The 26,712-nt window shown below is 41.3% G+C and overlaps 2 pseudogenes; both read left to right on the top strand.

Moving 5' to 3' along the window:
- Window positions 1–7,666: 7,666 nt before the first annotated feature.
- On the top strand, window positions 7,667–8,161 carry LOC105483222 (peptidyl-prolyl cis-trans isomerase A pseudogene; annotated as a pseudogene).
- A 7,471-nt stretch (window positions 8,162–15,632) lies between these two features.
- LOC105483364 (protein chibby homolog 1 pseudogene) lies at window positions 15,633–16,046 on the top strand (annotated as a pseudogene).
- The last annotated feature ends 10,666 nt before the right edge of the window (window positions 16,047–26,712 follow it).

The following is a 26,712-nucleotide window of genomic DNA, read 5'->3' as shown; positions in this document are numbered from 1 at the left end:
GTAGGTTTGTCAGAGCACTTTCTCAGAGGCCAATATTCTAGTTCTCACCTTGACCTTAAAAGTTGGCAGGATACACACAGGATTTGCAGCCTCCTTACTAATCCCAGAAGCAGCAGAGTGCCAGAGTGGAAAGAACGTGGGGTTTGGAGTCAGATCTGGGTTGAGATCCTTGCTCTACCATTTGAAGCTGTAACTTTGGGCAAGTTTCCTGACCTCTTTTTTTAAATCACGTTACATTCACCTACAAAATAGCAATGAACCAACCAACTGGTAGTTGTGTTGGGAGCATTAAATGAAGAAGCACATGCATAACCCAAGTGACAATGGCACAAGGCTGTGTAGTGTGTAGCTGTTTCACTGTGAAATGCCCCTCACATAGGACTTCCCAGTTATTTCCAGCACCCTGTAGGCAGCCTCACCTGGGTGCAGAAACAAGCCCCAGATGACCCTTCACCTTGGCTTCCCTCTCTGGCCTCCACAATGATGTCCCAGTTGCCCATCACTGTGCCGTCATGGTCAATGGCTGTCACCAATCCTTCTGATCCTTCGACTCTAACAACAGGGGAAGGGAAATTGACCCTCAGCCGCGCCTTCTGATCTTTCCTAGCTCCACCAATTTCCTTTACATGGTTGGAACACAGTTCAAGCCAACAGAAGAACTTGTCTCCTGCATAAAAATACTGGAGATCCCATCAAATGTAAAAATTACCTTCAATTTAATACTAACCATTCCACTGGAGTCGTCAAATTCCTAGAAACAGAAAGTAGGATGGTGGTTGCCAGGGACTGTGGGGAGAGGAGAATGGGGAGTTGTTGTATATAATGGGTACCAAGTTTTACTTTGGGAAAAAACAGGCTGGACGCGGTGGCTCACGCCTGTAATCCCAGCACTTTGGGAGGCCAAGGCAGGCAGATCATGAGGTCAGGAGATGGAGATCATCCTGGCTAACACAGTGAAACCCCATCTCTACTAAAAATACACAAAATTAGCCAGGTGTGGTGGCGCGTGCCTGTAGTCTCAGCTACTCGGGAGGCTGAGGCAGGAGAATCACAAAACATTCTGGAAGGGGATGGTAGTGATGGTCACATGGTAATGTGAATGTATTTAATGCCATTGAACTACACACTTAAATATGGTTAAAATGGTAAATTTTATGTTATGTATATTTTACCACCAAAAACAACAAAAAATTAACCTATCATAGAAAGACCACAGGCGTTTCCTGAGACTCACTCCCAAATTCCATTTCAATGAACAGCCAGGCCAACTCTGAACCCTAAGGGAGAAGTATAGAAGGAAGCAAAGAACAGTTCCAGCTCCGGAGGAGCTTAAATCTGGTGCAGAGAGCTCACTTGCTTGTAACATAGTGAAGAGAGTCCATGCAGGGAAAGCTGAGCCCACGCCCTGGGATTGTTTGGTGTTTCCAGTACTGCACTCGGACCTAGCGGCCATCTCGTGTGGGTTTCATGGGAAAACGGTTTCTCCATCACAGCACAAAGAGGCCCTTGGTGCTTCCCTATGATTCTGTTCGGAAAACAACACAGAAAATTGGTCAACTATTAATTAATCATGAGGTTGAGGCACTGGCATCAAACTGCCTAGGTTAAAATGCTAACTGTGCGATCTGGAGCCATTAACTTGATCTCTCTGTACCTCAGTCTTCCCATGTTTGAAATGGGAACAATAAGCACTAGTACCTACCTCTATGATCCTTGCATGAAGCAGGTGAAGTGACCAGGTCTCACTTAGCACCTGGTGAGTCACTGGGTATTATTCCTGGCTGTGCCACCATGCCCCATTCCAAGTTAAGATAAAATTAAACTTGAAGTTTAAGGTTATATGTCTGCCTTCTTAAGTTTCCTTTTTTCTTGGACTGTCAGACTTTCTCCCTGAACAGTGGTTTTTCCAGACTTACCAATCAAAAGACTTTACACTCTTCATGATTACTTTGCAAATTTCCTTAGAAAATCTCTTTTTATCCACCCAAAGAAATTTTGACATACAAAGAGTAACATTAATATGTAAATTAGCAAACAGTAAAATTCATTTTGGTGCCTCCAAGGCAGTATTTTTATAAATACAGAAACATAATTATGCATCCTCTAGAGGACTAAAAATAATTATACAAATTTACAACAAAGCCCAAGGCTGTGTTTCCTTTTAACTGACTGTTTTTAATATCATTTAAATCTTGTTAGAACTTAATTACCAAATCTCTCTTGTAATAATTCAGGTGGAAGATATAAAGTCTAAACTTGCCATTCAGAAAACAGAACCTCATCAGACAAACAAAGACATTGAGGCACTGATTGCCCGAATAGGACAACAGAAAAAATTCTGTCAGGATGGAGCTATGTTGGGCACTGAGACAAAGAGGCCCTCTGAGAAAAAACATTAATATTAATATATTAGCCATGTTAATTATTTTAATCTTTAATTTCTTGGAAGCACAAGATTACATATTATTATCATTGTAGATTATAAACCAAATTAACCATTTCTCCCTCTTTCATTTTCCATATTTTCCTTGTCTTTTTCAAATTAAGGTCAGTATAATTTCAGGGCAACATTCTTTTCATAACAATTTAATTACTCTTTCGAAAGTCTATCTAGAATGTGTGTGTGTGTGTGTGTGTGTGTGTGTGTTTCATATCTAAAGATCAACTTATGTTAATGTGGAAAAGAACAGTGAACAAAGTCAGGAGCTAGCGTCCAATATATACTCCATTTTTAAAGACAGTAATTTATTGGCACTTAGAAAAAATGGACTCCTTATTATGAAATAAAAAGCATAAGAAACTCGAGCATTTGACATTTGAACACATTTTATTTTCTTTCTTTCTTTCTTTCTTTCTTTTTTTTTTTTTGAAACAACATCTCACTCTGTTGCCCTGGCTGGAATGCAGTGGTGCAATCATAGTTCACTGCAGCCCTGACCTCCTGGACCCAATCAATCTTCCTGCTCAGCCTCCCTGGTAGCTGGAAACAAACACATTTTCATTTACCACTAGTTAATAATATTATCTAGGACTTTTGTAGCTCCCTGGAAAATTGATTAGTCAATGTATGCTATAAAGAATAATAATTTGTTCATGTGCGGTATGTCTAACATAGGTTGTTCTTCCATTATAGCAAAATCTGACCAATTAATTTTTCAAGGACAAGTTCCATATATGAAATGTCTATACAAAGTCACAATTCATTCTCGTCACTACAAAATATCAGTCAATTCAGTGAAAAAAATATTAATCAAAATGATTGTTTGAGTTATTGAATCTCATTTTTAACAATTATTTTGGTTTTGTGTAGGCATAGAAATGTACATACATTTGCACTTATGATACATGGATTTTTTTCTCATTTCAATGGCTTTAATCCTATAGAAAGATATATAATTCTACTATTATTTATACACAGTATACTTGATATATGTGCAGGTAAAAGGCCTTGCTCTTGCTTCTTGTCTTCAAGGACTTTTAAAAATACCTCCTTTGGGCCAGGCTCAGTGGCTCATGCCTGTAATCCCAGCACTTTGGGAGGCCAAGGTGAGCAGATCACCTGAGGTCAGGAGTTCAACACCAGGCTGGCCAACATGGTGAAACCCCATCTCTACTAAAAATACAAAAATTAGCCAGGCATGGTGGCAGGTGCCTGTAATTCCAGCTACTTGCGAGGCTGAGGCAAGAGAATCACTTGAACCTGCAAGGCGGAGGTTGCAGTGAGTCCAGATCGCACCACTGCACTCCAGCCTGGGCAACAGAGTGAAACTCTGTCTCAAAAAAATAAAATAAAATACCTCCTTTGAATGAATCCAAAGGAAGTATCACTTTGACAGAGAGACTTGGAATGAAGGCTCCAATGGAAAGGGCAGATTTTTCTATTTTAACTCATCTTCTTTCACTGATGTGTATTTCTTTGAAAAGTCCTCCCTCTTATGCCATATTCTCCTTTTATCATAAAATTAATCATTACTTCTGTTCAAGCAATATTTAAGCTGTTTATGATTTAGGGAAATTCCAGTCTTGCAGTGCTTAAATTTCCAAGTCATGCTCTTGGCTGTCATTTGTAACTGGTCCGACTGGGACCCAAAATAAGTAAATAGACCTGTACAGATTTCATATCTGGAGGAGGGTCTAATGAGCAATAAGGGGAAGCAAAAAGATTGGATCAGTCCCCATGGAATCTCTAAGCATTGCATAGAACTAAATGCAGGATGATAATAGAAGAGATTCAAGCACGTGAGTTTCCCCTCATCTCTTTTTGTTAGTGATGGCAGAGTGTTACTCAAAATCAGAAGACTAAATATATTGCCTTGGCTGCTGAAAATGAAAATACCTAAAAAACTCTTTCTGCAGATACTACACATAGGCCTTATAGCCTGTGACCATCTTTCCTCTTGGCCAGTATGAGAAATCATCCATGATATCTGCCCATTGTACATGTCTGTTACATTTGCCAGCTAATGTTTAGTAACAAGGGCTGTTTGTTCTTCTCAAAAATTTGAACTTTCTCCATTTGTGTTTACCTTCACATCCAAACTAGAACAACTCTGCTCTGAGTTAATTCCCCAATTTCATTATGGCCACACTGGGGAAGGGGAGAGGAATCTGTGTACAAACCAGCAGACAGAAAACAATGGAAACAGGCAGCAATCCAAGAGCTTTGGCATGATTTGCAGGAGAAAACCAGCTCTGATTAATGCTATCAAAATGCTTGTCTTTCCTGTGATTGATATTCCAGCCCCTTGTTACAATTATTGATGCTGGTGACCACTATTATGACAGTCTTTTTATAGTTTGCTGTTTTGGAAGGAGGTTGCATGGACTTCACCAGAACATTTGCACACCTGCCTCAATTTAACCTAAAACCCATTATTTTGCAAACAAAACATATAAACCCAAAATAGCAATCATTATTTCCCATATTCTGCTATTAAAACGCTCCTGCTCATGGTAAGGAGTAGATCCCCTGCTGGTCCACTATAGGAAGAGTGCGTAAAAGGCAGTGTGGAGGGTAGGATGCACCATTTGAAAGTTCTTTGGCATATGAAACCTGGCAAACCAAAGACATCATTTGAAATGGTATTGTATGCCCTGGGGTGGTGACATTACAGCAGGCTGAAATCGGCAGGTATTAAGTTTTATGAATTGCTGATCTTCAGGAGTAAGTGATAAAACAGTCACAAGTATCTAAAAACGCCCTTGCCGTGAAGAGCTTGCCCTGGATACCTCAAATGTGCCTAGAAACACTATGCACCTCTGTGCATGGGGTTTGTCTGTTTGTTTGTTTGTTTGTTTGTAGACAGAGTCTCACTCTGTCACCCATGCTGGGGTGCAGTGGCGGGATCTCACTGCAATCTCCACCTCTCAGGTTCAAGTGATTCTCCCAATTCAGCCTCCTGAGTACGTCGGGATTTTTTATAAGTTTGATATGAAATGTAAACAGGTTCATTTTACTCTCAGATTATCCCTTCTGGTTAAAATAATTACCAGCCTAACCTTTGTGTTCCTTCTCATTTTAACTTGACTAAACTAACAACTTTTCCTAGTTTCCTGCCTCTGATTCTTACAGGATTGGAATTTTTGGTCTTCCTGTCTCCCCAGGGCAATATTTTAAGTTACAGCAGCCAGAAAACGATAAAGAGAGAAATAAAGTACATTTTACAAGTGCTTTTCCAGCGAAACTCAAGTCATTTTTCTTGTAATACATAGGTTTAGTAAGGACATTTAAAGGAACTGGTATTTTAAAAGGAAGACATTATTAAAAATAAACCTATATACCTTCCAAAAGACTTACTTTCTCTAAAGGGTATTTTTGTTAAATAATAGTTAATATAAGTGTAGAGGATTAAGCTCCCTGCTATATAACCAGGACTTAGAATTGTGCCCAGTATATAGTAGACATTCAACAATACATAAATGAATTAATGAATGGAACTGACAGAAATAAGCCTTTGTAGAGGAATGTTCTATAAAAGTTGTTGCGGCCGGGCGCGGTGGCTCAAGCCTGTAATCCCAGCACTTTGGGAGGCCGAGACAGGCGGATCACGAGGTCAGAAGATCGAGACCATCCTGGTTAACACGGTGAAACCTCGTCTCTACTAAAAAAAATACAAAAAACTAGCCGGGCGAGGTGGCGGGCGCCTGTAGTCCCAGCTACTCGGGAGGCTGAGACAGGAGAATGGCGTAAACCCGGGAGGCGGAGCTTGCAGTGAGCTGAGATCCGGCCACTGCACTCCAGCCTGGGCGACAGAGCGAGACTCCGTCTCAAAAAAAAAAAAAAAAAAAAAAGTTGTTGCCATTTGGATTGATCACTGTGGGCAGTCAAATCTTGATGAAAATAGACAAGTGGGCTGCACTTAGTCTAGATATCTGTCTGTACCAATATCAGATATGGCTTTCTCTTTCTACTTTTTAGTATGAGATTTTTTTAACATATAAAAAGTTAGAAGAAGAATTACAGTTCAAAAGATGGCAATCATACTTGCTTTGTCTCTGTGTGTGTACAACTTGATAGTCATCTACAAACATCTGACACTTTGCCTCTAACTACTTCAGCATTTATCTCTTAAGCGTATGAATACATGAGCTGATTGTTCTTCAATGAAAATTTAAGAAAACAAAATTAAAGAATAGAATTGTTGGGGAATTACTGATACAATAAATAAGAACTCTAAGTCACCAAGTTTTGAGCCTAAGTATATACAGCAAGGCTGAATGGTGGGATTCTGCTCATTGTTCCCAGTTTCCTACAAATGGAAATCCTAAGCATCTGTGAAATAATCTTGTCTGATTCCCACCCAAGGCCTCTATTGTATCTGTCGTTTAGGCTCACGTGAAGTGCTCTTATGCACCCTTTACTGCTCTCAGCCCTCAAAGCTTCCTTGCACCATGGCCCTCATTAGGATTTAGAGGAAATTCTCAGTCTCTGACTGGAATAGCTTCAAGTCCAAGTAAAGGGCAGTCTACTTATCAACTGTATTTATAACATAAGATTTGCTCTAATGCTCTCTACTGGACATTGCTGCCAGTTACTTATAGCTAGGAAAGACCTTTTTTCCCACCGTTACAGGCTTAGAGCTTTCCCCTCTCTCTCTAAGCATTCTCTCTGAATGTTCTACATTTTGCATGGAAAAGGAGCTCCCAGAGTGAGATCTCAGCTGAAATGAATGCTCTATGGGATGCTGAATAGAAATATTATCTTTCACATAATGAGCACCTCCATGCCCAGACTCCCCATTCCCCATCTCATTAGGGCAGCCAAGAGCCTTCGTGTTTAACCATTGTTCTCCCTATGCTATTTGAGCTGCATCATATATATGCATGTTCTCAACAACATGGATGTCAGCACAGCAAATATGACTATATTTAATTTGGATAACTCTGTGTAGACTGGAGCTACTGTTTGCATTTTGACTCAGATGCTGAATAATTACATACCAATTCATTGAAGACCTATGTCCAAGGTTATTTTCTACTACCAATGGATTTGGAGAAATATATATTTCTCCATAGGATCCCTCCCTAACTTGCCTGGGAATTTATCTGGAAAGTGAGTGTGGGAAACAGTAGTAGCAAGGTTGAGGGAACAGGACTCCACCTTATTCCATAAACAGTCATTGAGTACTTTGCAGATGCAGCTGTCAGGAGCTCTGTATTACCAGCCATGTATTACCCCACTGTGTTCTTCCACATCTCTGTCAACGGTGAGTCCTTGGGCCACATCTGTTTTGAGCTGTTTGCAGACAAGTTTCCAAAGACAGCAGAAAACTTTTGTGCTCTGAGCACTGGAGAGAAAGGACTTGGTTACAAGCGTTCCTGCTTTCACAGAATTATTCCAGGGTTTATGTGTCAGGGTGGTGACTACACACGCCATAATGGCACTGGCAGCAAGTCAATCTACGGGGAGAAATTTGATGATGAGAACTTCATCCCGAAGCATACAGGTCCTGGCATCTTGTCCATGGCAAATGTTGGACCCAACACTAATGGTTCCCAGTTCTTCATCTGCACTGCCAAGAATAAATGGTCGGATGGCAAGCATGTGGTCTTTGGCAAGATGAAAGAAGGCATGAATATTGTGGAGGCCATGGAGCACTTCGGGTCCAGGAATGGCAAGACCAGCAAGAAGATCACCATTGCTGACTGTGGACAGCTCTAAAAGGTTTGACTTGTGTTTTATCTTAACCACCGGACCATTCCTTCTGCAGCTCAGGAGAGCACCCTCCACCCCATCTGCTTGCAGTATCCTAGAATCTTTGTGCTCTCGCTGCAGTTCCCTTTGGGTTCCGGGTTTTCCTTTTTCCCTTCCATGCCTAGCTGAACTGCAGAGTTATGCTTATGATTATGAAATGAAAACTAAATAACAACAACAACAAAAAATAACATTCACTTCCAGGCATTCCTCTAGGCACTGAAGATAGAAAGATGAATCCTTGTCCCAAAACTACATGGTTAGTAGAATACACTAATTTCTTAAGTTGGTTTACTCCAAGTCATTAAGCCATTTATTCTACTTGAAGATGCAAGAAGTTATTAAATTAATAAACTAATTACAATTTTACTCTCTGGCAGCCCTTGAGTTAAATGTTTAGGTGCATTATCGCCCTATCAGCATTCAAGTCCACAAAGACCTCAGACGCCAGAATCTAAACAGATACACTGTACTGTTCTCTACTTTCTTGAATGATAAAAAAGAGACAATTCTGCCTGAAATAAATCCCAGGAATTTGAGGTCATGAAGCCCGTATTTACACCAATTGACTCTTTCAGTTGGGAACTCTCTACAAGGCAGTAAACTCTTTGCATTTCTCTTTCCACAACTGTTAGATGAAGGTTGGGCAGTTGGTAATTTAGCCAGATGATAGTGTGGGTTTGTGTGTGGATACCTGTGTGTCTATGTTTCAGTATGAATCACAGTGATTCTGGTTCTCTTAAAAAGCAAAATGTAAGTAAATGACACAAGCACATTATTTATGTGGAATATTTATATCCACGTATCCCATATAAGGCTAGATTTGGGTCAGACAAGGCTTTCTCTAGCTGTCCTGATTTTTTACTTCACGCTCTAACTTCCATTCTCCCATAGGCTATCAGTGAGAGGAACATGTGGAATACCACTCACCCACTGAGAAAAGACCATCCGAGATGCTCATTTTATTGCAGAAAATGAATGTTCACTGAAGAACCCTTGTAGTTGGTCATGTCAGCTTCTAATTATTATCATAAGACTCTAAGACTAAGCCAAGAATCAAAATAATACAGCCTGTTTTAATTAATGGGACAACTAATGATTGACTGAAATAAGATCCCATTTCCAGTGCCAAATGCTGTCAGGACAACACTAATTCCTAGCACAGTGCCTGCCACGTACTTGACGTATAAATATGAGAAGGGGCTAGGGGTTGGCTAGAAAGATCATCAACCTTGGGGCGGACAAATCGAGGTTCAAATCCTAACTTACTTCTTAGTAGTGTATGACCTTAAAGAAGTTATCTCATTTCAGTGACCCCAGCTGTGAGGTACTACTATGTGATTCTACTTTATCTATATTCCCCCAGCATGATCCTGCCCCTCAATAGATACACTTTGATGGAAAAAATAGATGCTTACTACTGATTGATTGGTTGCCAATTCAATCAACAATCAATGATATTATGCCAGTTAATGGTACCTGTAAGAATTTTGGAAGCATCTTTATCATTTCCATATTTGTCCCTACCAATAATCTTATTTATAGTATCAAAATCTCTCTTAAGAAGCCAAGAAAAGTGCAAATATCAATCTGCTTAATACAATTTTTAAATGGATTCAGAGAAGTGATGTCCCTTAGTCAAGCTGCTATAAAGTGATTAACCCTAGAGTGAATAATGAGTTTCTTATTCTGAATCAAAATCCTGGGCTCTCTCCTTAGTTTGTACCAAGACATTGCAGATTCTACTTTCACTTCCTGCTGACTCAAGTAACTTTAAGACATAAGATATGAGAGGTGAAAAGGACCTCAGGTGAAAAGATTGAGTTCTAGAGAGGATGAGTTACCTGGCTCAGGTCACAAGGGAGGTAAGGAAAAGAGTCAGAACTGGGTCCTGTCTCCTAATTGCCAGGCCAGGGGCCCTTCTGAAAACCCACATGATGAATACAGAGAAGGACCCGTTTGCCCTTCATGAGCAATAGAGTCCCACAGTCACAATGAATGAGGCTTGAAAATGAAAGCAAATGGAAATAAATGGAAAAGAAGCAACTCTTGGCCATCCCAACCTTTTGTTGTCAAATGAGCCTTTAGAATCTCTCTCCTCAGTAGACCCTTGATGGGGATGAGACAGACGCAGAAGCCCAGGGCAGCTCTACTTTACTGGCCAACAGTTGCCATGAAAACTAAAGGTAAGAGTGGTCTGGCCATTTCCTGAAGTTTGTAAAAGGCTCACCTCTTTCTTTCTCCAGGTTTCCTTGAATATCTCTTCTTTTTATCAGCAAAAGTTTGGTTCATGTTTGTCAACACTTATTAGGATAGTCAGTGGGTGGGGACAAAGAGCAATTCATCTGTCTTTGGCCTAGTTGCAGATAAACTTCTCTCAGCCTATGGCCTAGTTGCTGATAAATTTCCCTCAACCATGATGACTATAGCAATATTATAATTAGCTATCATAGAGAGATTTACTCTACTCTCCACCACCCTACACATGGGGTGTGATCAGCCTCAGGAGGGTCTTCAATCATCTTGTCTTCCTCCTGCCATGATGTCTCCAGCCTCAGGCTAGACCAGCTGCCTGGAGATCTTGCCCCTCGCTGCTCTGGACTAATCCCAAATGCTTCATACCAATACCAGCCATTTGTGGCTCCTTCCTGCCACCCACCTTCCCAACACACACTTTAACCTGGGTCACCAGCAGATCATCCCTCAGCAGACAGGTATTATCTAATCTAATACAAACCCTCCTCTCTTCCCAAGCTTTTCCACTGCACCCTTAGGAACTCACTGATCAGCAAACTCTCCTACACCTTTTTCCACTTCTAAATGTGTCTTCCTATGAGAGCCTGTCATTTACAACATGATGGAACTGGAGGACATTCTGTTAAGCAAAATAAGCCAGGCACAGAAAGACAAACTTCACATGTCCTCACTCATTCATGGGAGCTAAAACTTAAAACAATGGAACACAGGGAGACAGAATGATGGTTACAGAGGCTGGGAAGTATAGTGGAGCAGGGGAGTGGGGATGGTTAATGAGTACAAAAATGTAGTTAGATAGAATGAATAAGGTCTAGGATTTGATAACTACAGTCAACAATAACTTATCGTACATTTTAAAATCGCTAAAAGAGTGTAATTGGATTGTTTATAACACAAAGAAACGATAAATGCTTGAAGGATGGAAACCCCGTTTAGTCTGATGTGATTATCATGCATTACACGCCTATATCAAAATATCTCATGTACTCCATAAATATATGCACCTACTAAGTACCCATAAAATTTTAAAATAACAAATTTAAAATAAAAATAAATTTAAAAATAAATGTATCTTCCTGCCCAGGGAAGCCAGGCTGTCCTCTGAGGATTCTACTTCCAGCAGCCCTCTCAGCTAAAGACTGCCTCTCCTCTTCCCCAAGCACCTGAAAGCTGGGAGAGGGGCAAATGCTCATCTGGTGACCCTCGTAACTTCTCAAATGTCTGACCTTCTCCTCCAAAAACCCCAGCTTTTTTGAAGCCAATCACCAAACTATGCAGCCTCACAAGCCTCTCATCGCTGTGTGCTGGCGGCCTCCTGGTTCATGGAGTCATGGGTGGTGTCAGCTTATTACTCACTGCCTTTCTCTTACCACAAACCCCATCATTGACTTTGGAGTCAACCAACATCCTGAGACTCAACTCCTTGTCCTTCTTTGCTCCAATGACCTTTTCCTCCAGCCCACCTTAGCCATCCACTCACATGGTCGTTGGTCTAGGTCTAGCGAAATATCATCTTCAAAATAGTGTTCCACCATTTCACCAGACGTAGACCATGTGAAACCTAGACCCTGCCATTGCCAATAACTGCAGCCTTTGGCTCCCAGACACCACATTCTCCTTGTTTTCCACTCATCAACCTTTGCTGGTTCCTTCTCCTCTCCTGACCTCTGAACATTGGTATGCCTCTTGTATTCTCGGCCTTTTCTGTACTCTATCCACACACATTCCTGTAAAGATCTCATGCAGTCTCATGGCTTAAGATGAGTTTCAAATTTTTATCTTCAGTATAAAATAGAACTGAGCTAGAACTCAGAACCCTGAATTCTAGTCTTATACAGCCAACTGCTTATTCCACACCTCTGCTTTCAAGTCTAAAAGGAATCTCAACCCTGACATGAACAAAACCAAAACCTGATTTGAAACCAAATCTAACTCCCCCTCAGTTTTCTCCATCTGAGTAAATATTTATTCCAACCTTCCAGTTGCTCAGGACAAAGTTCTTAGACTCTCCTTTGTCTCCCTTCTGCCTCATGTCCCACTTCCAGCCCACTGGCAAACCCTTTTTCTTCTTCCTTCACAACGCATCCAAACTCTGGCCAGATTCTCTTCTCCATCGCCAGCGCTACTAGCCAGGTGTAGGTCACTATCTGCTTTCACCTGGATTATTGTAAGAGCTTCCCAGCTGGCCTCCCTCCCTCGGTCTTGTCCCTCTTCTGTCTCCTCTCAACACAGCAGGCATAGTGGTCCTTCTAAGTGTATGTCTCATCTCTGTTCCAAACCCTCCAGTGGCTTCCCATCTTACACAAGGTAAAAGCCAAATCTTTGCAATGGCCTGCAAAGCCCTCCTCAAGCTGGCACATGTTACATGCAATCTGATCCCTTCCCCCCATCATGTCTCTGACCTCCTCTCCTACTACTCTTCCCTTGCAGAGTATGAGCCCTCCGAGATATCCAGGGCACCTCGCTTTAGCCACAGGCCTACCTTGCATCTGTTGTCATTCCGCCTGGACTGCTCTTCCTGAGACATCTGTATGTCAGTTCCAGTCCCTTCCTTCCAACCTTTGCTCAAATATCCAGACCAGGCTGGAGTGCAGTGGAGCTATCTCAGCTCACTGCAACCTCCACGTCCCAGATTCAAGCAATTGTCCTGCATCAGCCTCCCGTGTAGCTGGGGTACAGGTGCACCCTGCCACGCCTGGCTAATTTTTTTTGTATTTAGTAGAGATGGGGTTTCATGGTGTTGCCCAGGCTGGTCTCAAACTCCTGAGCTCAGGCAATCCACCTACCTCTGCCTTCCAAAGTGCTGTGATTACAGGTGTGAGCCATGGCACCCAGTTGTCTGTTGTACATTTTATTCTATTTCCTAATTTATAAAGTTCATTTATCCAAATCTGCTTTCCAGAACTTTATTTTTCTGAACCTTTATTTGAAGGTTTATTTATTTATTTTACTCTTTAGCTTTTTACTTTTATGTTTTAATATGCATATCCAGAGTTAGAAATTTTCTCTGAGCTCTGCAACCAAATCTAATGTTATTTGATATTGTATGGAACCTGTCTTTTTATATATTTTTTTAATTGTGGTAAGAACACTTAACATGAAATCTACCCTATTAACAAATTTTAAGTATACAATGTAATAATGTTAACCACAGGCACGACGTTGTACAGCAGGTCTCTCAATCTTAATCACCTTGCGTAATGACAGCTACACCCGTTAAATAGCAACTCTCTCCATTTCTCCCTCTCCCCACTCCAACGCTTCTTCAACTCAACTAATCGCTTACTGTACCCCCATACGCAAGCAGCCAAATGTTGCTGGGGAAAAATCACACAACCAACGCTATCAGGACCCATTTCGAATTTATGACCAAAAATCTTCAGTGAGCACTCAACACTATCTGACAACTAAACTTCCCTAGTAAATTCATTAACCTACTCTCAAGATGACTATTAGACACTTTCTTCTCAATCCTCAAGTCTCCAACATCTCCTCCCACCCAACTTCAGCCAAAGACCTTGTCGTATATTTCATGCAGAAATATAGATGCAATCATGTGAAAACCATTTCAACTTCCCACCTTCATTCCACAAACTTATTTATATCTGTAGTCACATGCTCTGGTAAACGTGTGCCCTGTTTCCCAGTTTTCTGTCCTTCTCGTGAGCTGGGCTCCTGAAACAGTTTCTTCTTTTCTGTGTCATCTATTCCTTCCTAAACTAAATCTTTAAGCACTAGCTCCTCCAGCAATTTTTTTGTAAGTCTCTTCTCTGGCTACACTTTTTTCTTTAGTGGTTACAAAAACCCCCATGTCTTCAAATATCATCCAAATGTTGATGATACCCAAGTTCATTTTACTAGTCCAGACCTCTTTCCTGAGGTTTAGATTTGCATGTATAAACACATCTTTATTACATCTCTGTACATTTAATAGGTGACTTCAATTAACATGGTTGAAACTGAGCTATTGATCTTCCCTATCAAAAAAAATCATCCTAAATTATTTTCCTATCTTAGTACCACCATACACCCAATTTCTCAGGTCAAAACCAGAGTCATCTCCTTGGATTTCTTTCTCTCAACTCCACATTCAACCCCACAGCAAGTCCTGTCAGCATGACCTTCAAAATTTACCCTGAATCCAGACTCTTCTTGTCATCTCCACTGCAATCTGTTCAATCTACACTATTGTCTTCTCTCCCTTGAACCACAAGAAGAGCAACAAACAAGAAAAATAAGTTAGATATATAGTGTGTTTCATGGTGATAAGAGCTAAGGAGAAAAAGTAAAACAAGGAGTCCGGGTAGAAAGTGTTGGATTGAAGGGGTTGACATTTGAGCCAGCGCAGCTATGGGGGTCTCAGGCTTTAAGATGGGAATATGCCTGCTCATTCAAGCACCAGTAGAAGACACCTGTGGCTGGGGCAGTTAAAGGGTGGGAGAGGCAGGAGATTAGCTCAGAACGGTCATGAATGACAGGGGTGTGAGGCAGCCCAGTGGCCAGGACAGAGCCTGGTGGGTCACGGAAGGGACTTGGGCTTTCACTTTGAGTGAGGTGGGGAGCCTTTGAAAAGTTTTGAACAGAGAAATGGCTTCCTTTCAACACGATCATTCTGCTGTGGTGTTGAGAATAGATTACAGACAGCAAAAGTGCAAGTGGGCGGTCAGTTGAAAATAATCTGTTACAGAAAGTAACCTAGTAATTGCAGTATTGCTATAATGTATTCTACAGTAATCCAGGTGAGAAATGTGGCTTTGACCAAGAAGGTGGCAGTGGGGTAAGGTGTAGCGAAAAGTGCCAGAATTTTGGATATATATGTATTAGTTCTTATATATATAATAGCTCTTATCACTATTTTTTGTATATATATACATACACACACACACATACATAAACATAATCTTCAGTTAGAGCTAGTAAGAGTTGCTGAGAGACCAAAAGTGGGTATGAGAGTAAAAGAAGAGTCAACAACAGTGTCTCCAGCATTTCTGGAGACCTTTTGTATTCACTTTACTTCTTCCCAATTAATAATTAGAATAATCCATGAGGAAGGCTGGCAGACTATGGTCACAGTGGGTGATGGGGACGTGGACAGGGTCCTTGCAGGAAGTCTTAAGGTATCCCTGGCTTCTGGGACATGTCAGGAGAAGGGAGCACTGGCTTTTCCATCATCAAGCCAAAGATGCCCCTCTTTGGGAATATGTTTAGTCCCAAGAAGATGCCTCCTTGGAATTCTGCTTCTCTCTCCAACCTGAATCCTTGGATCAGTCAACCCAGGAGATGGAGCTGGGCCTGGACTATGGAATTCCCACTATGAACCTGGAAAAGGTTCATAAAACAAAAGCAAACACAAAGCCTGAAGTTTGAGAATGACCAGTGGATAGCAGAGACAGGGGTTAGTGGAGGTGTGGACCGGAGGGAGGCCCAGTGCCTTCACAGGCAGAACCAGCAACTGGAGGAAGAGAACAGTCTCTTGCAGCTGAAAGTGGACATCCTGCTAGACATGTTTTCAGAGACCACTGCTAAATCTCTTTTAATGGAGAAGGAATTGGATGAATGGAAGAGTGTCTGCCAGAGGAGAAAAGGAAGACCCTAAAGACATTCATTAGGAGAACAGGGAGAAAGCCACCGATCAGGGGAGTAGGATATGGCTAAGCAGATTTTTTAAATTTGTTTTGTTTTGTTTTGTTTTGTTTTTTTGCGGGGGGAGGGGTTGTTTGTTTTTACTTTTTAGCCACACTAGCGAATTAGGTCCTGGAGACAGTATCATATAATGGGGACAACAGGCACTGATACCCTTGGGTTGGCAATAAGATGGTGAAATTTAATGGAGGAAACCAGGCCTCCAGGCCAGGGCAGTAACTAGGAAAGCGCTCCAGATGCACTGCTAGGGATGCTAGCCTGTAAAGAAAACCTCAGGGAGGTCTGGGGGTGGTGATAAGCCTTGGGGTGCCCTCCACACATGTAAGCATGCAAATGTCTATGTCCCAGAATCACCATGTTGGACAGACACCATTGGGAGAAGCAGCTGGAGCTCATCATCTCAGCGCGTTTAGTGTTTGGGGCACGACGCCAGTTCAAAAGAGCCTGTATTTGGGCTGCTTGGATGGGTGGCTCTGTTGGTTCTCTGCCCCTCTGACCACTCTCTCCCTGTCCTTACAGAGTACTTGTTCCCCACATCCACAACCTCCTCAGCTTCCTCTTCCCAGCAGCATGCACCAATCTTCCACTGCAACACTGTATTTTGTGCTACTTCCTGTTGGCACTACTTCTTTTTCATTAAATAATTGATGTTAAAATTATTTTTAAGTCCATGAAAATGAAGTCTTGTGTTTCTTTGAGTCAGTTTCAGAATTTCTCTAGAAATGTCTTTCTTAGGAATGTCACTAGTCAGTCCTCCAGTAGTAAGAAGGCCACTAGCTCTAAGGAAATAATCATTAAAATCAGTGACTCTGGAGCATTTTGTTGAGCAATGCTATGTTTCTCCAACATTTGAATTGCTTTCATCAACGCCCATCTGAGTTGGTTTTAGCTTCCATCAGTGATCTTCCAGGCTTCCCTATGATCAAAGGAGAGGCTTCCCAACAAAATGCAAATCCTACTACCCAAGACACATGGCAAGGTGTGTGAGAAGAGAAGTATGGAGAATCTGTAGAAGCACTGGGAGCCACATTGTCACCTCTGCTCAGATAAATATACCTACAGAAGTCACTTCAGCAAACGGACCCTAAGCAGCCTCCAGTAGAAGCACAAGCACGGCTCTGGAATTCAGTCACCTGGAGTCTCAGGAAGAACACCCACCTGCCCTGTGACTATGGGCAACCACTACGCTTTAGTGCTCCCATTCCTAAATCTCTTAAATGAAAATATTAAATGATTCTTGAGGTTGCTCCCAACACTGATATTCTATATTGTAGACACAATCTAGCTAGATTTTATGAATACAGTGGGGTAGAAAGTCAACACTATCGCGTTTTCTCTCCTCCCATCTTATCCAGAGATTTGTATTTTATGAGCAGAGCACTAAAGACAATCACAAATAGATAGAATTCACCCAAGTACTTATACCAAATCTTCTCTTACCATACTGATGCCTTTCAGCAAAAAAGGCATGAATATTGTTGGGCCACAACTTTAGACTTAAGGGACTGGTGCTGTTAAAAGTATAAGATGACCTTATAAACTTCTCCTTCTCATTTTTCTTGTATTTTTTGACTAATCCATTCAGATTTCCTTAATATATCTTCAATGAGTATATAACACTTTTTAAAGGCCATGTTTGACTTTATACCTGGCCCCTTTATTATTGTATTAGTTATTTGTTGCTGTGTAACAAAATACCCTAAACTTAGTGGATTAAGAAAACAATTACTTATTAGCTCACATTTTCTGTGGGTCAGAAATTCATGAGGTCACGGTTAAGACACTGGCCGAGGATGCAGTCTCATGTGAGGGCTTAATTGGGGTTCCTTTACATAGCTGTTGACAAGAGGCCTGGGTTCCCCACCAAGGGCACCTCTCATTAGGCAGCTTGAGTGTCCTTACAGCATGGCCTGCTTTCCCAGAGCAAGAAATCTAAGAAAAAGCAAGGAAGAATCTATAGTATTGCCTTTTATGACCTAGTTTTAAAGGTCACATGCCGCCACTTCTACCTTGTTCCATTCATTAGAAGCAAGTTGCTAAGCCCAGCTGCATTCAAGGGGAGGTAAATAAGGCTCTATCTTTTAAGAGATTGTCAAAGAACTTGTGAATATGTTTTAAACCAACAGATTATAAACACTTTTAAAATACTCTGAGTATTTTTAGAGCTAGTAGTTCTAGGTTCAACTAAAACCTCAGCCAGCCATGAGTAAACTTTAGAACTAGAAGAAAGCATTAGAGAGTGTACATTATGGCCCAATGGGAAAATGTAAAAGTAACCACAGGCAGTATTGAGTCTAATGAAAACATAGTATCCTAGGAAGAGCCCACTTGTGGATGTGACAGCCCTAAGCTTCAAACTTGGCCTCCCATTCCTCATTGTGTGAACACTTAATTTCACCATGCCTCAGTTTCTTCATCTATAAAATAGGAGGATTAATACTTATTTTATAAGGTGTTATCAAGATTAAATGCAATATTTTATATATAAAGTTACTAGCACAAAATCTGTCATATAGTAGGCACCCAATAAATCTTTTTTTCTTCCCAATTTACTTGCTCCACTAACAGGTGGCAGAGCTAGAACTAAGGTGCTAATACCCAGATCTGTGCCCTTTCTAGTACATATTCTTGAGTTACTTGTCATTTTTCTTATTTGGATATTACCTGGATATTTTGGAGGTAGATATCCTTTATCAGCCCTCTTGTTAAAGAATTTGTATTGGTCATTTAGATTTTCATTTATCCACATGCTGCTAATATGTTCTTTAAAGAAGAATCTGCCAGTGTGCTTTGTAAATTGGCGAAACACCATAATAGGTAGAGTAGGGGGCACTATCATATCAAGGAACTGGTATGTATCCCCAACAAACCCAGTAGCCAGAGTCTAAGTAAGCAGACCCATATGCTCATATGCCGAGCAAGAAATTTCTACTGTAAACACCCAGCAGGACATATTAAACCTCAGCCAGTCAGGAGTTACCCTCCATTGAGTGGGGAGGTGGACAGGTTGGTGAGCAAGATGTTCCTCTCCGGCTTCCTCTTGTGGAGATTTTAGCTTCAAGTCTTTGTTAACCTCTGTGCTGACCTATATGAGTATGAGGCCACTCTCCCAAGGCTCCAATTCGTGCTACTAGGTTACTATTTGTGGTCCTTGGAAGAGCTCTGAAAGGTTCACTAAACCCTCTGCACTTCCTTTTCTGGCTATATGATAGCCCTTGATGTCTTGTTAATCTTGATAAGGAGCTAATCCCCACACCCCTAAAATCAGTCTTAGGCAAAGGAAACCATCTGAGGAACCCAGAGACTAACCTAAAAATTTTTGCACAAAACCACCCACAGCTGTTTTGAGATAACTGACAGCATTTAATTTCATGAGGAAAGCAAAAGAATGTTCTGTTACAGGCTTTGCAGATTGCCTTTGCAGGGGTAGTTGTGCTTTTCGCTACTAACCATCCATTCTCCTCTGAGGCCCTCACTCACAGCTACTGCATGAGAATCACAGAAAGACCTTCCCTGACCACCCCAGCTAGAGCACTCCTTTTCCACACCCCACCCAATCCCCCAGCATTTTACTCCATAACATCTATCACTCTCTGAAATTTTCTTGTTCACTGCCTCTCTCCCTACTAAACTCTAAATGATACAAATGTAGCCACCCTCTCTGTCTTATTATCCATAGCATGCAGAAAAATCCACCTAAAATATAATTTGATCAGTGGATGAATACATGAAAACATAATAGCTAAATGTATTGACTGTTTTACAGTATATCAGTACTTTTTATTTAATATTCAAAATAACCTGATAAGCACTATTATTATTCCCATTTTATAGAGGAGGAAAGTGAGCCCCAGAGAAGTTAAGTTACTTGCTCAAAGTCATCATTCTAGCAAGAAAAGGGACTAGACTTTGAACCCAGAAACCACGATCAGTCTATAAAGGGGTCGCCTCAATATTCACCCTCTTTTCAGCCCAGCTCTGAACAATTTGAGAAATAAAACAAAAGAACAATAATGGGGATGGAAGTGCTATCTTTATAATTGATGGAGGCCGAGTTGGAAGACATTGAGTATTAGGCCTTTCAGGAAAATAGACATTAACATTAAACCCCAGATCTGGCCATCCTGTGCTCTCAGCCCTGGGAAGCAGTATGGAGGGGTCCTGCCAGAGGGGCTTACATCAATGAGGGAGAAGAGCAATATGCCCAAAAGGGAAGAAGGAACCAAGCAAGGCCAGCTTCTTCTCAAATTGACCAATCAAATAAGCCATCCCACCTCTGTAGGGCAGAGTTGGTAAAAGGGCATAGAGAGGCCACAAGTTACATTCTCTGAGTTCCCTTCACAGGAAGAAAACAAAAGGATTGGGGAGATCACATCATTCTAAGAAAGCCTCATGAGTATGGGGGGAAGAAGGGGTGCACACACACCCACACGCATATGCAAAGGCATGACCAGCACTGCACACCCTGTACACCATTTTTGCAGACTTCAGTTTTAAACTAAAGTTGAGACAATTGTCTCAACACTGACTGATATTACACAGCTAACTCTGCCATGGGTGATTTCTTGCCTCTGATGCCCAGACAAATACAATTGGAGCAGAATTTAAATACATGCCATTTCTGTAGTCTCTGGAGCACTGATTTTAAATAAGGCTATAAAGGAACTCTGGGCTGGGGGAGGGGGCAGGAAGAAAAGGTAAAGTAAAAATTTTTAAATCTGAGTGTGAGACCATCTGAGATGCCTAGCCCCGTGAAGCCACCCCACCTAGTAGCCCAAGGAGCAGGGATGAACTGTCTCTGTTTAGCCCCACCCAAATTCCAGATGCACAGAAACATGAACTGTAAAATGGTTGCTACTTTGAGCCAGTAATTTGGGGGATAGTTTGTCACACAGCAATAGACAACTGATACAGGGGCAAATAGATGCAGTATTCTGTGCATTTTATTTGATTATGAAATTTTTCTCTGTAAGACTATTCTACCTAACAGATTCTGGGAAATGCTGATCTAAGTAGTTAACATGATGGACATGTCTAAATCACGGCGAGACAACTTCTTAAAAAGTGATGGCTATGGCCTCAGAAATGTCCTTTTTAAAAGGTCTATTAGTCTTTCATGATCTGCCATTAGTTTCAAACACAATTTTTACAAGTTATTCATTCATTCAACAGATACTTGTTGAGTGCTAGAATAGATCATGTTTTCCGAAGGCAGCCAGAGCAATACCTCCCATCCCACACAGCCTGTGTCCAGTGTGACCTTGACACTCCTCCGTCAAGCGGAGGGGTCTATGTCCCTTTTCTGAGAATCAGAGTGAGTGTGACTTCCTGAACAAGAGAGTACTGTGAAACGACTGTTGTGTGACTTCTCAAGCTAGATCATTAAAATGCCAAGCACTTTGTCTTGCTATCTTGAGAGGCTTGCTCTTGGAGCCCAGCTGCCGTGTGATGAGCAAGCCCAGCTAGCCCATGTGGAGAGATCATGTGGGAGGATCACATGTAGCTATCTTGGCTGACAGTCCAACCAAGGCTCTGACCAATAGCCAACACCAATCAATAAACACATGGGTGGATGCCACCCAGTGGGCACCTCTGGGTATTCCAATAGCTAGTTAATGTGTGAATATTCTGGCTGACTGTCCAGCTAAAGCCTCAGCCAACAGCCAGCATCACCCAGTCGTATGAGTGAAGACACCGTTAGATGATTGCAGCCCCTAGACATCTGGTCACACCTGGCTCCTTCTCAAATATCATGGAGGCCCCAGATATCAGGGAATGGAAACAAGTTGTTCCTGCTGTGTCAAATATCTAATCACAGAATCCATAAATAAAATGGCTAGGTTTTGGAGGGGTTCGTTCATGCAACAATAGCAGTTGCGACTAGTAGGCATGTGCCCACTGTGTGTAAGGCACTGGGATTAATGAGGTGGAGAGTAGAAAGATAATTAAGACCTCAAAGATGTAGAAAGATAATTAAGACCTCAAAGATGTATTGTTTTAGTTCCATACTTTTTCGTCTTCTTTTTTTTTTTTTTTTTTTTTTTTTTTTTTTTTTTTTTGAGACAGAGTCTCATTCTGCCATCAGGCTGAAGTGCAGTGGCACAATCTCAGCTCACTGCAACCTCCGCCTCCTGGATTCATTCAAGTGATTCTCCTGCCTCAGCCTCCTGAGTAGCTGGGATAGGCGCATGCCACCATGCCCAGCTAATTTTTTTTTTTTTTGTATTTTTGGTGAAGAAGGGGTTTCACCATGTTGGCCAGGAATGTCTCTGTCTCCTGACCTCGTAATCCGCCCACCTCAGCCTTCCAAAGTGCTGGGATTACAGGCGTGAGCCATCGTGCCCGACCTAATTCTATACTTTTACCTATCCAATTTCACCATCCTTCTTATGTCAACTTAAATGTTTCCTCCTCTAGAAAGTTTACCTTATATGCCATTCACTTTCAGACTTCTTAAGTTCTCTTACTGTAGCTTATAACACCTAGGCCTACCACATCATAGCTTTGGCAAGTTTTTCCTTTGACTGACTCTCCTTGTTTATTTTCTTCTGATCCACAGTAGACTTCAGGCTTCTGGAGAATAGACATTGTCCCTATTGTCCCTTGTTTCCTATGATAATTCTCAGCAACTAGCTCAAATCTGATACATTTGCTGAAAATATTCCATATATTTGTTGGAAAAAAAAATGAAAGCACTATGCAATAGGTAAATAAATTAGTCTGCTTTGTTTTTCCTCAAATGTCTTCCTATAGATATGGAGATGAATATTTTCTCTCAAAAACAAGAACATATATTTTTTAATAATATACTCTACATTTATAGCCAGTCCTATCTCTTTCACTTCAAGCTTCATGCAGCCTATATGCCAATCATATCAAACTCTTTGCCCTCTTCTACATATCCATGGCCTTGGCCTTGTGCCTTCTCTTCTATTACTAGGAATTCTCCTCTTTCCTCTATCTGAAGAACTCCTATCCTTTTTTCAAGATGCAACTTATATTACCTCCTTTGTGAAAATGTCTACAAATGTTAAGAACAGGATTCTTTGGTATCTTCTGTCTACCTATAGCATGTTGTATTTACCTCTGTTACTGTAATATATTCACTGTAATTATTTGTGTATATTTGATTTTCATATCCAATTTCCCACTCTGTCTATTCCACACTCCCATGGACTCCACCTGTAACCCCTAGTGGATGAAGGACTTCAGATGCACTCTGTTTTTAGGCTACACTGTTGAGCTCCTCTAGGTCAAGACATTTTAGGAGACTACTTTAATGTTGGTCTTTGTTCAGTCCCTTGAGCATAAGTCTCAGGAAGGAGGCCAAAAGGAAAAGCTGCATGATGAACTCCAATTTTCCCTTTTAGAAAAGCTCCAGCCAGCGGATCACGACGTCAGGAGATCGAGACCATCCTGGCTAACCCGGTGAAACCCCGTCTCTAGTAAAAAAATACAGAAAACTAGCCGGGCGTGGTGGCGGGCGCCTGTAGTCCCAGCTACTCGGGAGGCTGAGGCAGGAGAATGGCGTGAACCCGGGGAGGCGGAGCTTGCAATAAGCCGAGATCGCGCCACTGCACTCCAGCCTGGGCCACAGAGCCAGACTCCGTCTCAAAAAATAAATAAATAAATAAAAATAAAATAAAAATAAAAATAAAAGCTCCAGCCAGGTGTGGTGGCTCATGTCGCTAATTCCAGCACTTTGGGATGCCAAGGCAGGCAGATTCTTTGAGCCCAGGAATTCAAGACCAGCCTGGGCAACATGGTGAAACCCTGTCTCTACAAAAATTGGCATGGCATGGTGGTGCACGCCTGTAATCCCAGCTACTCAGGAGTCTGAAGCAGGAGAATTACTTGAGCCTAGGAAGCTGAGGCAGCAGTGAGCCAAAATCATACCACTGCACTCCAGCCTGCGCTGGCTTCACAGAGTGAGACCCTGTCTCAAAAAAAGAAAAAGAAAAACAGAAAATCTCAATGACATTGGTCTGGGCAATGACGTTTTGGTGTTTTGTTTTGTTTTGTTTTGTTTTTTAAAATAGAGCCTCACTCTGTTGCCTGGGTTGGAGTGCAGTGGTGTGATCTCGGCTCACTGCAACCTCTGCCTCCCAACTTCAAGTGATTCTCATGCCTCAGTCACCGAATAGCTGGGATTACAGGTGTGCACCACCATGCCCAGCTAATTTTTGCATTTTTAGTAGAGACGGAGTTTCACTATGTTGGCCAGGCTGGTCTCAAACTCCTGGCTTCAAGTGATCCACCTGCCTCGGCCTCTCAAAGTGCTGGGATTACAAGCATGAGCCACTGCACCCAGCCTATTATTTTTTTTATATGACTTCAAAAGCATGGGTAACAAAAGTGAAAATAGATAAATGGGATTGTATCAAACTAAAATTCTTCTGTACAATCAAGAAAACAGTCAACAGAGTGAAAAGACAACTTATAGAATGGGGAAAATATTTTCAAACTATACATCTGATAAAAACTGATATGGCTTGTCTCTGTGTCCCCACCCAAATCTCATCTTGTAACTCCCATAATTCCCACATGTTGTGGGAGGGACCGAGAGGGAGATGATTGAATCATGGGGGCTGGTCTTTCCCAGGCTGTTTTTGGGATAATGAATGGGTCTCACAAGATCTGATGGTTTTAAAAATGGGAGTTTCTCTGCACACGCTCTCTCTTTGCCTGCTGCCATCCATGTTAGATGTAACTTGCTCCTCCTTGCCTTCTACCATGATTGTGAGGTCTCCCCACGCATGTGGAACTGTAAGTCCAGTAAATCTCTTTCTTTTATAAATTTCCCAGTCTCAGGTATGTCTTTATCAGTAGCATGAAAACGGACTAATACAAACGCTTAATATCCAAAATATATAAGGAACTCAAACAAGTCAATAGCAAGAAACTGAGTAACTCAATTAAAAAATGGGTAAAGGAGAATAGACAATTCTCAAAAGACTCATAAATTGATGAAGGTGTAGGAAAAAATGTTCGACATGACTAGTCATCAGAGAAATGCAAATTAAAGCCACAATAACATACCACCTCACACCTGTTAGAATGGCTATTATCAAAAAGATGAAAGATTTGGCAAGGATGTGAAGCAAAGAGAACCCTCACACACTGTTGATAGGAATGTAAGTTAGTGCAGCCATTATGGAGAATAGTATGGAGGTTCCTCAAAAAATTCAAAGTACAACTACAATGTGATCCAGTGATCACACTACTGGGAATGTATTCACAGGATATGAAATCAGTATCTCCAAGAGATACCTGTACCTTCATATTTATTGCAGCATTATTCACAATAGCCAAGATATCAAACTAACCTAAATGTTCGGCAGTGGATGAATACATAAAGAAAATGTAGTATTTATGTACAATGAAATACTATCCAACCTTAAAAAAAAATAAGGAAGTTTCATGCTGTTTCAAGGGAGTAGTTTAAAAAAAATAATAATAAAACAAAATAAGGAAGGCCTGACATTTGCATCAGCACAGATGAACTGTGAGGACATTTTGTTAGATGAAATATGCCATGAGCAGAAAGGCCAATACTGCATGATCTCACTTATACGTGGAATCTAAAAACATCAAACTCAGGCCAGGCATAGTGGCTCATGCCTGTAATCCCAGCACTTTGAGAGGCCGAAGGGGGCAGATCACAAGGTCAGGAGTTCGAGACCAGTCTGACCAACATGGTAAAACCCCATCTCTACTAAAAATACAAAAATTAGCCTGGCTTGGTGGCGTGCACCTGTAATCCCAGCTTCTCAGGAGGCTGAGGCAGGAGAATTGCTTGAACCCGGGAGGCGGAGGTTTCAGTGAGCCGAGGTTTCACCAGCCTGGGTGACAGAGCGAGACTCCATCTCAAAAAAAAAAAAAAGGTCAGACTCACAGAAGTAGAGAACAGATGGTGTTATTACCAGAGTCTGGGAGCAGGAGGTGGTTGGAGAGATGTTGGTCAGAGGATGCAACATTTCAGTTAGATAGGAGGAATATGTTCAAGAGATCTATCATGCAACATGGTAACTGTAGTTCATAACAATGTATTATATTCTTGAAAATGCGGAGAGTGGATTTTAAGTGTTCTCACCACAAAAAATGGTTAAGTATGTGAGGTAATACATGTTAATAGCTTGAGTTAACCATTTCACAATGTATACATATTTTAAAACATCATGTTGTACATACATCTATAAAATGTTTGTCAATTAAAAAATTTTTAATTATCTTCTTTCCCCCAGGAGATCCTTCTATCCTCTTGTAAGTGATTACCCTACCTCCAAGCAATGTCCTCCCTCCATGCTAGGATTCACACAGCTTAGGTCTGTGATTGAGATCTTCTGCACACTTGCTGGTACTTCTGTCCTCCACAATGAGTATATTTGCTCCTCAAGGGGCAAAACCTTGTCTTCAGTGTCCACATACCTATCCGAGAACTGCCATTGTACATGACCTAATAGGAGTTCAGTGGCTGAATAAATGATTGATGGCTTATAATACCTTTCAAAGGGCTTCTAGCTATTATTGTTATGCAATCAAATGGTTTTAACTCATAACTTTTAAATAAGAATAAAGACTGGTGTGATTTATACATGATCTTGGGATTGCTTGAAAAT

This window comes from Macaca nemestrina, chromosome 11 (genome assembly GCF_043159975.1).
Source record: "Macaca nemestrina isolate mMacNem1 chromosome 11, mMacNem.hap1, whole genome shotgun sequence".
Taxonomy (NCBI): domain Eukaryota; kingdom Metazoa; phylum Chordata; class Mammalia; order Primates; family Cercopithecidae; genus Macaca; species Macaca nemestrina.
This window is presented reverse-complemented; position numbering and strand designations above follow the sequence as displayed.